This window comes from Euprymna scolopes, chromosome 33 (genome assembly GCF_053919585.1).
Source record: "Euprymna scolopes isolate OS-2025 chromosome 33, ASM5391958v1, whole genome shotgun sequence".
Classification (NCBI taxonomy): Eukaryota; Metazoa; Mollusca; class Cephalopoda; order Sepiida; family Sepiolidae; genus Euprymna; species Euprymna scolopes.
This window is the reverse complement of record NC_136514.1, coordinates 17,962,166-17,976,953: the sequence shown is the minus strand read 5'-3', so window position 1 is coordinate 17,976,953 and position 14,788 is coordinate 17,962,166.

Below are 14,788 nucleotides of genomic sequence, written 5' to 3'. Positions count from 1 at the left end.
CTTAATATATATATATATATATATATATGTATATATATACATATATATTACATATACATATGCTCTCTCTCTTTCTTTCTCTCTATATATATATACATATTCTTCCAATTTACAACGTCAATAGAGATATATGGACAACTTGTGTATCCTCCCTCTTTATCTGGTACTTTGAAAGGAAAATATTTATAGCTTTAGTATTGCACTATTGAGCTATCTAAATGAGAGTTTTATGCTATTCATGCACATATAATCAATGCCAAGTGTTTAAATTATATATGAACACACGCACACAACACACACATACACACATATAATACTTCTTGAGGGACGGGCTTATAGATAAGAAGGGATTTCTTTTATCTTAACAATGATCTCTAGCATATCAATAAATTATGTTATATGCGTACGGTTGCATATATATATACGGTTGCATATATATATACGGTATATATATACGGTTGCATATATATATATATGTATATATATATATATATATAACCATATATAATTTATAATAATTTATTGATTTTCAAGAAACTTGCCAAAGCGGTATTTCTATAGGTGGACAAATCCTCTCCAACATCTTCCACGCTGATGACATCGCTCTTGTTAATGAATGCACACTTAAACTTTTAGTTTTTGTTAATGCATTAGAAAAGAATGCAAAGGAGGTAGGATAAGAAATAAAGAATTTACAAATGTGTCACGCACATTTGTAAATTCTTTTCCAGACTAAGGAGGAAGATAAAGTTTCTTCCCTCTTCATTCGCAGGTGGTCTTTAACATATATATTGTTTTGGTAAAATATATTTTTTCAATTATATTTAACTCTTTGATTATACCAATCATTTTAACATAACATCGGAGCATATATAAAAGAATAACAGTATTTGTTACATGATAAGGGCTGTCCCCTTTTCATATAAGTATAAAAATAGAGAGATTAGTTAAAATGAAAATGAAATAGCAATAGACGAAATTCGAACCTCGTAATTTAGGTTTAGAAATAGATTACGTGTGAGAATTTAAAAATGTAAAACAAACGATTGTTTAGAATAGAGATAAAATATTTCAAGAAAAGAATGTGAACTGTCAAGTTTGTTATGAAATTTTAAATTGAAAGAATGCAGCTTATAAGATAATGTTTTTAACATATTGGAAAAATAGGTTACTGAGTATAGGTTAAAATTCCTTTTGTAGAAAAAGGAAAAGTTTTGGACACGCATGTCCAGAACACGTGAAAGAAGGCACATGTTTTAATATGTGTATGACGTCACGGAAAATAGAAAGTTCTAGTTATAGAGAAAAAACTTTAGAGTAAAAGAAGACGGTCAGTGAGAGCTAGTCAGTGAGAAACTGAGAGAGAGTCTGAACGTCTAGAAGCGAGACGATCACTTTTAAACTCAATATGTGAAGCTTTGAATTCTTGATGATGAAAATCACGGTCGGTCGTGTGAAGAATAAACTCATCTGTATTTTTGTAGAACATCGTCTTGTGTTTGTGATTCTTACAAAAAGGTAAATTGAATTGTTATTATATGTCTGTGTTATAAAATGTCATTACATACACGTCTCGACATCTCATATCCACAATGTGAATCTACATCATGTCTACACAATGTCTGAACAGTGAACACTATCTCCTTCACTCTAAGAGCTTCCCCTTCTTTTTCTTCCATTCTACACATCTACGGAATGAACATTTAAAATATAGGAATCGTAATAACATGAACAATCTCTCTCTAAGATAAGCATCTCTCTAAGATACAACAACATCTCTCTTCTCCTTCTTCAACAGCATCACGTATAATAAGACTTTCTCTTTTAATGAAACAAAGTATAACATATTGTTACATTTCAAGATCCGCATGTTTATTTTTCATGCAAAACAGCTCTTCCAGCATGTTAAATTTCTGTAAATTTTTACAGATCTGTTTCTTTATGCAGACGCAAACGTTTATTATTATGTCAATATCGCCTGTTTTTGTGCATATACTCTTCAGAAAAATTAGAAATTCTTTGCTTAGACAGAGAAAATGCATGAAAATATAATGCTGCAAGAAGAAAAATATATGGATATACTAGTGAGGATGCCTGACCTTGCTGGGTTGTAAAATACGCTTAAATATATTTTAATTCATGCAGATTTCGTATTTATTATTACAGAGCCAATTATCTACTGACTAATATATTTTACCTAATATATAGTAATGATTTCAAAACTTAAAAAATGACTTCGGTGCCACCAGCTTGAATGAAAAGTTATCGAGAGATAGATAAGGAAGATTTAATATTAAACGTCTTGAAGAAATGAATTGAATTTGGGCATGCGCAGAAAGCAATTTGAAAAAAGTAGTTAAAATATAAGAGTTCAGAATCAGAAAAATTCCAAAGGACGTTTATCGTAATATTGCCATGCCGCTCTTTGTACTCCTTTTGAGCCAACTTCTCACAACTACTGTCGATATGTTTGTAACCCTCTCTCTTCTATGGGTGCTACTAACAATTAGGCTATTCTATTCCATCGATTCTCATTAATCACGATCGATCTATTCATACATATTACGTTTGGGGATTAAAACAGAAAAGCCCTGCCTACTATATCTTACGAACAACGTCTGGAAACTTATTGAAGGCACCTTGTATTTATTACGTATTAAAAAATGTGACTGACCGAAAAATCGTGACTGGCGGACGAAAATACGGACACTATTTATATGAGGTAAGGGTAAACTTTCATCTGGTGATATTCGATGCGTATGATGCGTATGAGTAATCATTTACGTAAAAAAAATATGCTTAGTATAGATTGATTTTGCGGAAAATTAGATAGACTAAAGGCACCCACCGATGACAAGCGTACTGAATCAACCAACCAGAAAGGTGTTTGTCTTCCTTCTGGAAAGCGCCAGACCTCATGTCTCCTTGTAAACCCAACAGAGATTGGTTCTCGGCTGACCTTTCACTTCCCGATCAGCAGCTATTCTGACCCATACAAATAAATGGACTTCAATCACCTACAAGTAGGTATGGCGAAGAAGGTAAGACGCGGACAAATACTTGTTCATTTTTTTTTTTTTGCATTTGTCATAAAAAAAAATCAATTTCTATGCGCTGATATAGAGAAACAAGACCCACACAATTCGCGTTATTTGAATGATTTCGACTATTGCTCTTATTTTGGGTGTTCTTTTCACAATATACGGCATAATCATATCGACACAACGGTTCTCGTCAGATCACCGAAGTTAAGCAACGTTGACCCTGATCAGTACAAAAATGGGTGACCATATGGTAATTCCAGGTGATGATTGTGCTCTCTGCTTATTATATAATTGTTTCCAGTCGTTTAACACTTCTTCTGACCACTAGACTCAAGTAGTAACGATTCAAGGGATGTGAATATAGGGACTGCGCAACCCTTGCTTCATAATTACACGCGTAGCTGCCCTTACAGAGGCTGTCCATTGTTTTTCCAGACTGAATGAAGACGTCATGTATTTTCACAAAATTTTGACCGATGAAATTGTTATAGAAATCGGTATTTTTCACTCAAATCGATTGAGTGCTTATTCTAGATAGGGATCCATCGCGGTGCACCGGGAGAAAGTTTCACATGCTTTCCCGCAGTTACTTAGTCTACGATACATTCCACTGTAGATTTTATAAAATTATTTTTATATATAATGGCTTGCATTAAATTTAAAATGTAAAAATCAAGTATCACGCTGCAATTGTGCTCTAAACAGAAACATTGAATTCGAACACGCCCGTGTCATATCAAAAAAAGCTACTGTTGATTTTATATGTCGATTTGTCTGGTAATAAAACTTTTCAAATGCACTTGTGATATTAGGCTTTATAAGGTGTTAACTTTGGCCAAAATCGCCTGTTATCAATTATCGATACTCATCGAAAACATTCCGATATAAAACAAGCAGATAATGTACCTTCGTATGAGATTTCATAAAAATCGCCCCAGCTGATTTTAAGTCAACAGGAAACGAACTCACAGACAGAGACACACACAGAGAAAGCTTCTTATATATATATATATATATATATATATATATATATATATATATATATATATATATATATATATATATATATATATATAACTACTTCATTTACTCACATAAAATTAATATACGAAAGTATAGATTTATGCGTAAACAAACTAATCACAGAAAACATTACAAAAAACTACAAAAACTAGACACAAACGAATGCGACTACATAGATATAATAAATACTGAAACTAAACAAATTACCGATAAACTAAAAATTAGCGATAAAGTTGGCAAATTGAAACCTAGAGAGTCATACATTCTGCTTAAAGACCACAAATGGGACTTTAATAATAATCCCAGCACCCGCCTGATAAACCCAACTAAACTAGAAATAGGTAGAATTAGCAAAAGTATACTTTCTAGAGTCAACAAACAAATCAAACAGGACCTAGAACTAAACCAGTGGGCAAATACTACCGAAGCAATCACCTGGTTTAAAAATATAGAAAACAAAGATAAATGTACGTTCATACAGTTTGACATCATAGACTTTTATCCCTCGATATCCGAAGAACTTTTTAACATTGCCCTAGAATTTGCCGAGGCATACACTGATATATCCTCAGAAGAAATCAACATCATTAAAAAAATGTAGAAAATCAGTTCTAATAAATAACAATAACCAATGGATAAAAACTAAAATAAAAAATTCGTTCGATTTGGCGATGGGTGCCAGAGACTCTGCAGAGGCATCAGATCTTGTGGGATTATTCATTCTATATACCCTCACAAGCATATTCGATACTACGGATATCGGCCTATATAGAGATGACGGACTAGCTATAATAAAAAACTCCAACAAAGTCAAGGGAGAAAACTTTAAGAAAATCATACACAAAGAAATGAAAAAATTAGGCCTAAAAGCGGACGTATCAGCTAACATGAAAATAACAAACTTCCTGGACGTCACGTTAAACTTAGATAAAAACACATATGAACCATACTTAAAAGATAACGCTACTCCAATTTACGTAAACCCTAAGTCCAACCACCCACCATCAATTATAAAACACATTCCTAACTCGATCGTAAGTAGACTCAGTAATAACTCAAGCGATGAAAATGCATTTAACAGGTCAACCAATATCTACGAAACAGCCTTAAAAAATAGTGGATACAAAAATATCGATATCAAATATAAGCAACAAACACCAACAACTATAATAGAATTAAAAATAGAAGAAAAAGAACTATAATTTGGTATAAGACCCCATACAATAAAATGTTAAAAACAAAACTTGGCAAGAAATTTCTAGATCTTATTGAAAAACACTTTCCCGCAACCAACCCCTTGCACAAAATCTTCATTAAAAATACCTTGAAGTTATCTTACAGTTGTTGCGAAAATTTAGAGATGATAATTAAAGCACATAATAACAAAATACTAAATGAAAACAATGTAAACAACAACAAAATAAACAATAAAAAAGTAGACACCATGACAAAACTAAAACCAACACTAACAGAAATAATAATAATAATAATAATAATAATAATAATAATAATAATAATAACAAACCAACCCCGGACAAGAACAACCATACCATAAATAAAAATACTAATAACGAACAAGATAAATGCAACTGTAGACACCGCACACTTTGCCCAGTCCAAAATAAATGTCTAACAAAAAGCGTAGTTTATCAAGCAAGAATATTTGCGAAAGAAAACCCGAATAACAAGAAATATTACATAGGCATGACTTCCTTAGATTTCAAAGCCCGATACTATGACCACAAAAGTACATTCAAAAATAAAAAACACCGTATAAAAACAACACTAGCGAATAAATACTGGGAACTCAAAGAAAGCGGACATTCGCCGGTAGTCGAATGGAAAATAATAAGACAAGCTACCACGTGCAGACATTTAGACGACCCATGTAAATTATGCCTCCATGAAAAATTTGCTATCCTGTACTTTAAAGAACCCCAAAATCTATTAAACTGTAGACGAGAAATAGCAAACAACTGTGTTCACAAAATAAAACTTACTCTAGGATAGCGATACAAAATAGCTTTAAAACTAACAATAACAATAGAAAACAAACAAATAAATAAATTAAATAAACATGAATATACATAAACGATCACACATATATGTATATATATATGTATATATATATATGTGCATGTATGTGTGTACACATAGGTATATTTATATATATATATATATATATATATAAAAAGGAAAACGTCTACCTTAAACCACTAACCTAGTTCTAAAACAGATCCTTTGTTCGATAAAATGCATGCCCATTGGCTGATAGGAAGGGGCGCGGTGGATACTAGAAAGCTGATTGGCTAACTAAAAATCCTCAACATATATAAAAACAAGAAGCAACCACAGAATTCACGCATAAGTCTGACGAATCCTATAGTGGATGAAACGCAGAATATTCAGTGTAGCTTAATCGCCATATATATTTTATAAATTACTATATATATATATATATATATATATATATATATATATATATATATATATATATATATAATGAGTTTAAATGCTAGACAACATAAATAAATGTTATTAGTATTATAATGCATAGCTCACTACAATCTTAATTAAACAGCGTAACTGTTTCTACAAGTTTGGTTTAATGAGAAAACTTACATTAAAAGAACAGGACTTAAATTTAGATACAAGTTAATTTACATCACAGAAAATAATACCGATAATAAAATTCAATCAATCAATAAATAAAAACATAGAAAACACTGATTTTATTTCATATACATATTCAACATCTTGAATTTTAACGACTATATTCATTCCTGAAAAGAAAAGGAACAGCATAATTTTAAAAAAAATCATAACGGCTGTATGTCGTTTAATGGAAAAATAGTCACTCACTCCATGCCATGAACGCTATACACACTTTTGATGCAAACGGCTATGTTTTTCGTTTCAAAATAGAACTAAAGTATACATTTTACATTCAAACACAACAAATATATTTTCAAATATTGTACTGGTATCTGACTTCTTTAATTCAATCATTCCGCAGACATATCGATATAAATATAAAACATTGATAAACATGTAACGCAGTGCGATGCTGGTTATGTTGGGCGAACATCCTTGCACCTTTTGACTCGTATAAACCAGCATGTTCCATCGAAGATCAGACAAGGGAGGATGGGGTCTAGTGGTCTCCCTCCTTCTGCAGCCTTGGACTCTGCTATTGGCCAGCATTTGGTTGACAACCCGCGCTGTGCCGATAGATATAAAATAGATTGGTTCGAGGTGCTACATAGAGCGGACTCCAAAAACCATTTAAAGATTTTGGAGGCCGTCTCTATTGCGGTGCATCAACCTTCTTTGTGCCGGCAAAAAGAAACTTCAAACGCTTTGTTTCTCTCTGGGGAACTTTGAATTTTTTCTCCCGCTTTTTTTTTTCTCCCTCGTTGTGCCAATATTTTAATCGTTTTTAAACGTAAATAAATTTAATTAGTGTCCCCGTACTTTTGGCACATTTAATAAGTTCCCCATCAGAACTCTTTATTTTTAGGCACTATATTATTTAGGTTGCTATCGATTTTCTCCTGACGAGATGATAGCCGAAAGAGCTCTCGAGAAACTTCCGCCTATTACTTTTTTTAAAACTATATATAAATTCTGTACCTCTAAACATTTATTTAAATATATATATATATATATATATATATATATATACATATATGTATATATATATATATATATATATATATATATATATATATATATATATATATAGGTATATATATATATATATATCTATATATATATATATCTATAATGGACTCTCCCGTCGATTTCGACGTATGAGCTTCCGTCACAATAACTAAGCTGCTTGAAAATTCACGAATATGATGAATTTATACTGTATCTGTCTTATTAGACCGAAACATTCTCAATTAAGAAAAGAAAACTATCATCTAAGTCTGAACTTTTAGCATTATTGCATCAAACACAGCAAAGAAATTGCTCAACGTGATATTCGTCAACTAATCAATGCCTGACTAGAAGGGTCTCAGCATTAAAACAGCAAATAGAATGCCAAACAAGTATTAGTCATTAAATGTGTTACTATCTATTTTAGATTTCGTTCTGTAAATTTTATGTTTATTGAATATACTGTTTCTATGGGTGTCTATTCGTTTCTGTCATGCCCGTACACACACACCCACATACCCACACACAATGTTAGGAGAACGTAAAACTATTAATATTGGTAAAAACGAAACAGTACTGTATGCGGATGACTATATATGTTTAAATCCCCCTTTTTTGATAAAGCACTATCATAAATGTATCCCACCCGCTGCTTAAATGGCTACAAAGTAAAGCTGGTAAATAAACAAGCAGCAGGAGCGCTGTAATAGCGGTAGGCGAGTGTTTACTGGACATTTCATGAGGTCACTTGCGAGCACCGATCCCATGAGCCAGAGATTAGAACTGCCGATTATCAACGCGATGGTTGTGAGTTCAATCTTCGGCAAGGGAAAGGTGCTAGTCTAGCCGGACTTATAAGTTGTAATACAACGAAACTATACTCTATAAGTATGACTATGCATATATATATATATATATATATATATATATATATATATATATATATATATATATATGTGTGTGTGTGTGTGTGTGTGTGTGTGCGTGTGTGCGTGCGTGCGTGTATGTGCGCGTGTGTGTATACGTGTTAGTATGTGTGTGTGTTTATCGACCGATTGTTGTTAGGGTCAGATAAACGCGATGTGGAAAAAAAAACAGCAACAGAATATAGCCGTTAATGAACTCATTGTGTAAACAGAAGTCTCCTCGAAATTAAACAGAAAGTACTGTATTGAATGTTATAAAAAATGGACGAGTAATTAATTTGACTTGAAAGGAATTGATAAATAAATACGATAAAAAGAAACTCTTAGTAAATACATGACATTGACAGATGACATAAAAGAAGATAAGACTAAAGAAAAACAAACCATTATCAATTATTATCAATTATTATCAATTATTATCAATTATTATCAATTATTAAACCAAAACTCTGAATTTGTTTGTAACCTTCTAGAATTTGAACATCATGACGTCATATGCAACGAACTTTTACAAACTTAAAAACTTAGACTGGAACGCTTTCTGTTTTGGTTTCGATTCTAGTTGGTGGTACCCAAGTAATATTTTTAACATTTGAAATCACTACTTAATATTCGATACAATATTATAATAAATGACGTATTTGCTCTAAATTAATAAATACGAAATCTGCATGAATTAAACTATATTTAAGCGTATTTTACGACCGGCTTATATATATATATATATATATATATATATATATATATATATATATATATATATATATATATATATGATGACCCCTCCCCCATAAAAACAAAAGGTAAATGGAGGCCATCAAGAACATATGCTGTAGAACGGAGAAAGAACGGCCAAAGACCCTAGTGTTTTGATGTGATGTTTTGAATATAATAAACTAGTTATGACCAAAGTTTAATATCATTCGGACAACCCACTAAGAAATGGGGCCTAATTAGAGTTGGGGCCCGTTTTTTTTGGGGGGGGATCACCCGGTATATATATATATATATATATAAAAATAATTGCGTCATTTAATCACATAAATTAATATACGAAGATATCTTTTTATGCGTGAATTTTCAATATTTACTTCCACAGTGCTCAATACATAGGTAGAGATAGATATTAAGTTATGAAAATTTATATGGCAATTAAGCTACACAGAATATTCCGCGTTTCATTCTCGTGAGCCTGACGAATTCTCGCGAGAATGAAATGCGGAATATTTTGTGTAGCTTAATTGCCATATATATTTTCATAACTTACGATATATATATATATATATATATATATATATATATATATATATATATATATATATATATATATATATATGATCGCATGATCTGCAAGATAGTATCGTTTCGGCTAATTACGCGCTCTTCCCTCGAGCATACGTTTATTAATGATGTAAGAAATCCAATGTGCATTTCCCTAACACTCGTAATCATCGCCACTTCCCAGTCTAGAAGATTTTAAGTTTAGCCACGTATTCAAGTTGTCAACCAAGATCACCGATGGGAAATAAAGTCGGTACATTTCCTCGAAATTCTCCAGGCTGATTTTGCCATTCTACTTATGATAGCCAATAAGTGGAATCACTAATTCAATAATAATTGCATCGATCTTTTGTATTCAATGATAATTGTTTTGCAATCCATGTGTAACATGGTTAATCTGTTTCCCTTGCTGTAGACACGATAATTAAGACGAAATGAGAAGCGTTTATATTGTGCATTTCTATAAATTTTTCAAGCACTTAGCCTACGACAACTTACGTGACTTCTTTATCAATACAGGTCGTATTATATTATATTAATTAACAATAAATAATAAGGCTGAAGACTCGGAAAACACAAAAAGAATTTTCCATCGCTTACTTTATATCATTATTCAACGTTTTCTCAGATTCTCTTACTGTAACGTAACTGTTAAACTCGAACCCTGTTCGTTACAGTTCAAACCCCTCTCGGTACCCCCACGCCGTCCGACATCGTCGGAAAGCAACAAACAAATAAAATATGTAACTCCGACTTAGCTTCTTTTTTTAACACAAGTCTTTTAATACTATTTTTCTTTCTCACTGTGTAGACATCAGCTTAAAAAGTCTCTTTCTGCCACTGCGGGATCACCTTTCCATCTCTCTTGGTAAGTTTTTATTTCTGCTTCAATACACACCGGCCGTAGACAGCCATTTCCCGTCTTCAACTTTACACGTCCATCTTGTTCAATTGCACTTTTTCTTTTATGCCGACCGCGTGGTGTCCTTTTTTCATTTCTCCTATTGTGCCAGCTGGTTCACACTTCCTAATTTGCATATGTACCTTTTTTGGCTACTGCTCCAAATATCCTCGGAGGCCCGCTATCTTACAGCAACTGCTGATATTTTCTCACGCGCTCATCCGCGCTCTGTAACATAACTTCAAAAGAATCCTTCACAAAAATTTAATTAAACCTGTCTGAGGTAATAAAAAGAAAACGGGAAAAGAAAACTCAAAGTTCACACGAATAATCAAAAATAAAAATGTTTTAGTGTATAGTCTGTTCGATATTTCCATTTTACACACTTTTGGTTGGTGAGATTATTCGAGATAGTGCGATTCACATCTGACCCAACAGCCAGAGGCATTATCCATGACCCCGACTTAATCGGTTATACAGTAATTATTGCATTTTGTTCCTATTTTTGTGTCGCAATACAGTTTAACTTATCATTAAGCATCAATAGTGCTAATGCGAGCACTGTTTATTCACTTATTAATTCTATTTTCGCTATTTTCTTTGTTCGTAAACCGACCCACCGAAGTCCATTCACTAACGTTCGATGGCTAGATTGCGTTCCATTTCTGTGAAATTTGATTTGTTATCCGAATTCTGTCGACAGTTTTCGGACTGTCCACAGAAAAAAAAAATCGTTGCTATTTACATTCTCCATCTCTATAGTTGAGGACTGTGAACACCCCAAATGCTTAGTGGATCTTTGGACGACGTTGGCAATGCAAGCTGCCGCGCATTGACATCATAAATAGTTTCGGTTACAAAAAATAATTCCCTTCATGTCACGAGCATCACATGCTTTACATGTATTTCAACAACTTATTAAAAACGACTTAAAATTTTAATATTTTAGTATTTATATGAATGCTCGTAGTAAAATACCGATAAACAGAAGCACAAGTCCCAGTTAAAAATCTTGCAAATAAAACAAAATTATTTATAAATCGCTCAGCATAGCCAGCGTTTAAAATAAGCGATTTTGTCAGTTTCTTTAAAAATATACAAAAAAAAAAACAAAAAAAAACAATACTTTATATCTAATAATCATTTTTCGCAATGGCAGGATTCATAGTCAATTATAAACGACTCATAAGCTTAGAAAAACTTACTACTCTTTATAGTAATAATGTCAAACTTTTTAAATACTTACTATAGTATATTAATCTATTTATTGTGAACTATTATCCTTATCTTTCTTAGTTGTTTTCACGATGTTTCGGACAACTATTTCTCTGGCCTTCGTTAGGTGGTAACCACGACTGGATAGGAACTCCGAATCTCCTGACTGCATTCTCAGCATTTACTGCCTTCCATAGTTGTTGTCTTCTCACCACGTTTGGACCAAGTAAGCTTCTGGCCGGCTTTGGGTAGGATTAAAACCGCTACCTTCAGACAATTCTTACCTGGAACCGTAGAGATTCAACGTCTCTATCTACTGCGCTACGAAGGTCAGAGGAATAGTTGGCCGAAACGTTGTGAAACAACAACTAAAAAGATGAGGATAATAGTCTGCAATAAATAAATTAATAAATGAATTCCAATTAAATAATATATATATCATTCGGTACGGACCCCCCCCGAAAAGCCTTTCGGGGCCCGTAGCGCAGTAGATAGAGATGTTCCAGGTGAGAATTGTTTGAAGATAGCGGTTTCAATCCTACTCAAAGCCGGCCAGAGGCTTACTTGGCCAAAACGTGGTGACACGACAACAACTATGGATGGCAGTAATTACTGAGAATGCAGTTAGAGATTCGGAGTTCCTATCCTGTTGTGGTTATCACTTGAGGAAGACCAGAGGAATAGTTGGCTGAAACGTTGTGAAACAACAATTAAAAAAGACGAGGATAATAGTCCGTAATGAATAAATTAATAAATAATGTTCATCTCAATAATGGATTCCAATTAAATCATATACTTACTATAATACTTTTTTATTTGCACGCATTATTATTATTTAAACATTTATTCTAGTCTTGTAAAACATCCAGCAAAGTTTTTCAAATTTTAAAACTTTAGTAATTCATAATAATAAAACTGGAGATACCACTTAAACAGTCCGAACACAAACTTACAAAAATATATTCAAGTCAAAACGGTTTATTCTAATGCGCCCTTCAAAACAAAACAATCTATTTGCTACGTTAAAATGAGTATGAAAGACTATCACTTATAATACTGCAGAACCGACCCATAAGACTAGAACATTAGTCTTTAACACTAAAAAAACTTGACTGTAAACACGGTCTCCCACAACAAAAAACATATGATTTAAAGGACTGAAGAAAATTCGAAAGTGAGCATGCATGAAGAAAAGCGAACAAAGGAATCACCGACTGGTGCAATATCCTTTTTTTCCCAAGTTATCGATTCTCGCACTATTTTTTTTACGCCCCCATTGTCGGATTGTATTTTTCCGTGGTAACATTTGTTTTTCTTTCATTTTTTTCTTCCTTGTAACTCTGTTTTTGGTAAAATGCTGGGTCACGGAATGCAAAATAAATATAATGTAATATGGATACTGTCGCAGCTACAAACAAACACAAATTGTGAGAATTTTGAATTGGTTGACTTGCCGAGGGTAGGTCGGTGGGGAAGAAAGGAATGCTGGTAGCTATGACTAACACGGCTGGTGGTCCGTTAATCAAAGAACCTGAGTGCCTATTCCTTACAAGTTAAATAGACATTCCAGTCACGCGTGAATCTCGTTGACTGAGAGTTGGAGTAGATAAAAAGGGGGTGGCCGCTCTACTGTTGTGGTAGTAGTTTGTTGCTGTCTTTTAGACAAATTACACTTCGACCATCCTTACCCATTTGTTACTTTTACAAGGAAAGACTGCTTGTAAGCAACGTCGACATTTCGTTTCAAGATTTAAAACGTCTTTTCTTCCCCCCCCCCTACTCGTCAGTATGCTAATTCCGACAAAATAAATAAACTCGGTTTTTCTATCTTTTATTAATACAAGTTTATTACTGTTTGTCCTTCGCCCTGTCTCTACATCAGCTTAAAAATTCTCTCTCTCTGCTATTTAGGGGTCGCATATCAATCTCCCCTGGCCGCGTTTATTTTTTTCTGCTCAATTACACGCCGGCCATGGATATTTCTCGTCTTCAACTTTACTAGTCACTCTTTTTCAACCGAAGTTTTTCTTGTCTGCCGACTCCGTGATGTATCTTTGTCCTTTTGCAAGGCTATTGTGTTTTGTTTTATGGATAATACATAGCAACGCATATTTAAGTAATTTAATTAAAGAAAGAGTAAAAGAAAAGATGAGAAAGATTATAAAAAACGAATTTATTAAAAACAGAATAGAAAATATAAACAAAACAATCTACAGGCGCAAAATGGTCAAAGGGAAATAATTCATGTTTTTGGTCCTAGTTTAACACTAAGGGTTTAATCTTTACTTTTATAGCATTTAAATATATATTTATTTGGTCAAATTATGATTCAGAAAATCTATATTTACCAAGATGCATCCGTTTTCTGTGTGAGCATGGTTATTCCTTTAGCCTTGTCGTTCAGTTTTCTTTTTAGGACCAGGATTTCCTCATTCCTTATGTCTCGGTCCGAGTTTCGATTTTGAGAGGTCGCCTAGTTGCGTCCCTTCTTAGAGCGGGTCATAAATAATAACTAACAAACGCAGAAGAATGATCTAGAATCAACTAAAATAGAACACTTTTAGTTTAGAAAATTCTGGAAACTAACAGAAAAGAACACTTTTTTGTTCTTTTTATAGAAGACTCCAGAAAGGCTTAAAACGAACATTTTTATTCGTATTATTTGGATTCATAGAACTACTGTTCTCGTTTTGAGTGTGATTTTCACAACGTTTCGGTCGATATAACCTCCGACC